Genomic DNA, 3602 nt, shown 5'->3' with positions numbered 1-3602 from the left:
TCTCCTGTCAATGAGGCGGCCAACCGCAGGCCCATTTCAGAGATTGACCAACTATAATAGGTGGCCAAGTTTTCGAACCGTTTTACGTATTCCTCCCAGTTTTGCTTACCGGAGAATGTATCCAACACCAAATTCCGTCCAGCACAGGCCTTTATGACCTGCTCCAGCGTTCTCAAACCCTCTCCAACGCCAATATTTGGCTCTTGGCCTAGATTCAACGCGCCACTCGAATTTCGCGCTGTGTCGTACTTTTCGCTTTCACTGACTTCTGTCTCTTCGAAACTTTTGGCCGGCTGTTGGCTCTCCCTGCCGACCACACATTCCACGTCATCGCTCTCGCCTTTACCGATTAAGTTCAATCTTTCTGTACATCGCCTCGTGAGCTCCTGTACAGTTCCCTCCATCCCTTGTAACTTCTGGGCAAAACTCTTGGCTTCCGACATCCTGGTCACAGCACCACTGTGGCGTATCGTATATTTATTATATACAAAAAATTGCGGTTCACCTCCACATACTTGTCACACCCAAAAAGAGAGAAGGAGCACGTGACAAACACGACAACAATAATAATACGGCGCCTTCATTGCCTCAAGCGAAATCGATTTGGCGCGCAGAACATAACTACAGCACGTTACATGTGGAACCACAACACCAAACACCGCTACAGTACCCATGCAACGGAATGGTAAAACGTTACAAGCTTTGTAAACGTTATTAAGATGATTTTATTGGGTTAATGTCGCAAAGGCAAATTAAGTTTTATACCAACAGTAAAGTTTAGACTATACCAAAGCAGTATTGTGTCGGCATTGAGCAAAGATAAATATTTTTTATCAATTGACTTTATAGAATTAGTAAAACTATCACTTATAACGGACTTAATTTTATTTGTTGTAAAAACTATGGTATGTAAAATTTACTTAACAAGAACTCCTTTAATGAACCGTGCAACAGTAAACAGTATTTCCAAAACGGAATTTTTAAGTATTTGTATGTTTGTACTTTTTTTTGAAACTAAGAAATATGTATACATATAGACATTTGAATAACTAACTTCTGTTATTATGTATACATATATGTAAAAAAAACAATAATAATATAAGTGTAATAATTAAAAACAGTAACAGAACTCTTGGTATTTAAAAAATAAACTTCGTAAAAATCATTGATTTTTAAATAAAATTAGTTTGACATTGTAACAGAACTCTTGGTATTTAAAAAATAAACTTCGTAAAAATCATTGATTTTTAAATAAAATTAGTTTGACATTGTTATTATGTATACATATATGTAAAAAAAACAATAATAATAAGTGTAATAATTAAAAACAGTAACAGAACTCTTGGTATTTAAAAAATAAACTTCGTAAAAATCATTGATTTTTAAATAAAATTAGTTTAGACATTTTTTTTCTAATTTTATGACCACGAATTGATATACTCTTTCCCAAGATCAAACACACACACTTTTCGTTAGACACACTTTTCAGTTTCACGACATACGGCAACAACACTTTCAGATGTTAACCCACCCTGATTTTTTAAATTAAGGAACGTTGAATTTATAGCCTTTTTTTCAGACACCAACGCATCCTGGCAAACGAGGCAAGAGACTCTTTGTAACAATTTTCGGGAAACAAAACCTGCTGTATACATATTTGGAATATCCGTGTAATCATGGTCTTCTTTTAAAGGGGCTTTTCTTTAAGATCATACTTCTCAATAAGACTGGCATTGGTGAGGGTTATATTATGATGTACTAAATTAATATTGTCTAACAGGTTTAACATAGTTTTTAAATCTCTGGGAGAACAATTTCCAACTGCAACGTTTATGCCACTGCGCATCAACAAGCGCTTATAAGAAGCAGTGAATTGACTTGTTGTAGGATTATTGTTAAATCCTCCTAAACTTCTTATTGCACAAAAAAACAATTCTAAATGGTCTTGACTAAACTTTTATGTTAAAAGGTAATTTAAAATTCCATTGCCTACGAGATCTTCAAAGACATGCTGAGTACTGGTGATGCAAACAAGAAATCCAATAAGCCCGGTTTTGCGACGGGTAAGTAGTATTGACTCCTTTTTAAAATTTGTCAGACCCCTAATGTAAGTTCAAGAATGGTTTCCAAGCATCTGTGTTAGTATTGCGCAATGCGGACTTATAACCAGTTGCCACAGGATTTCTGGAATTCAGAATGTCAAAAAGATGGTCAAACATTTGGATAAATTTTACTGTGGCTTCACTGCCTTGAAATTGTTCCAAATTTAAAACTGTGGTACAATATTTGATTGCAACTGCAACACTGTTGCTCAGGGTTTGAGCAGCAAGATTTACCTTCATCTTCTTATTGTACCATTGGATGTGATCTTTTCTTAGTTAATTAGCTAGTCGCATTCCTTCTCTGGCTTGAAATTTTTGTAATTATGTAATATAATGCCATAATATTTTTTTATTGTTTCTGTCATATAAAACGCCCCATTCGGCAAGGGTATTGCGGACCAGATTGAGCATGTGACAAACATCAAGAAAAACGAAAATTTGATGACCGGGACGAGCTGGGTTGGGAAAATGTGGCTAAAGATTGGTTGGATTTAAAGATGCGCCAAGAAATCTAAGCATTGTAAAGTAACAGGAAGGTCCATCACAAGTAAGTGACACTACTGTTGCCCCTGTTTCTGACAGTCTCTGAATAGCTACCTTAACAAGATTTCGCCGCTCCTCACCAGTCAATCCATCTACAAAAAAATAACCTATAGGAACATTCCTTGTTTTATTCAGACAAACCGCAATAAACACCAGAGCTTCTTTAGCAACTGGAGCAGAGTCATCTTGTTCAGCATCACCTCCCAAATCAACATACCCTTCATATTTTGTTCCATTCCCAGGAAACATGCCTTTTTATCCAGCATCATTGCACAAACTGCGGGTTCATTTGAGGATTGTACATTTGAATAAATGGATGAAAAAGCCAACTCTGTAAATCCTGGTTCAGCAGGAAGTTTTGTTTACCACTTTAAAAGAGAGATTAAAAGATTTTCTGACAAATTTAAAGCTTTGGTTGAATAAAATTGTAGGGTTTGTAATGATCTATATATTCGTTCTACTGTTAGTCTATTTACTTAATTATTTTTAGCCCGTTTTGTTAACCACAGCCAGTTTTATTTTATTTCAATGCCGAGATACAGCGCGCGTGGTGATTACCATCGGCGCATTCTTTCGTTTATTTTCGTCTTAAATTCCTGTGTTTTTCGTTTATTGATTGATTGGTTGTTTTATTGCGTAAGGGCCGTTTCGTTTGCCACTTTTTTTTGGTCGGAATAAAGCAGTTGTTGGTTGGATCGCTAAGTGAACGGACTTGTTTTTTGTGGTTAAAGAAGCTAAACGCTACACATCTTTTTGGCGTCCCTGGGTGGGCCTCTGTATGACGAATATGGAAGAAGAATTTGCTGAGAAGTTTGGACAATTGCAAGAACATTTTGATGAAAGGATTTCCAGAGTGTTTCGAGGTTAGTCCGATCGTTTGGACCGTATGTCAATGAACGCACAGCAAGCACAATCAAACTGATCAATCCAATCTGGAGTCGAACACGACACAAGGTA

General features: G+C 36.4%; 1 long non-coding RNA gene across 1 annotated transcript; it reads left to right on the top strand.

The window, feature by feature from the left end:
- Positions 1–2069: 2069 nt before the first annotated feature.
- Positions 2070–3347, top strand: LOC113475487. Its single transcript, XR_003397234.1, has 2 exons — positions 2070–2649; positions 2781–3347. It is a non-coding gene; the product is annotated as an uncharacterized LOC113475487 (long non-coding RNA).
- The last annotated feature ends 255 nt before the right edge of the window (positions 3348–3602 follow it).

The sequence above is a fragment of the Ciona intestinalis genome, unplaced genomic scaffold (genome assembly GCF_000224145.3).
Source record: "Ciona intestinalis unplaced genomic scaffold, KH HT000607.1, whole genome shotgun sequence".
NCBI lineage: Eukaryota > Metazoa > Chordata > Ascidiacea > Phlebobranchia > Cionidae > Ciona > Ciona intestinalis.
Note: the sequence above shows the minus strand (reverse complement) of the source record. Positions and strands in the feature narration are given on the sequence as shown.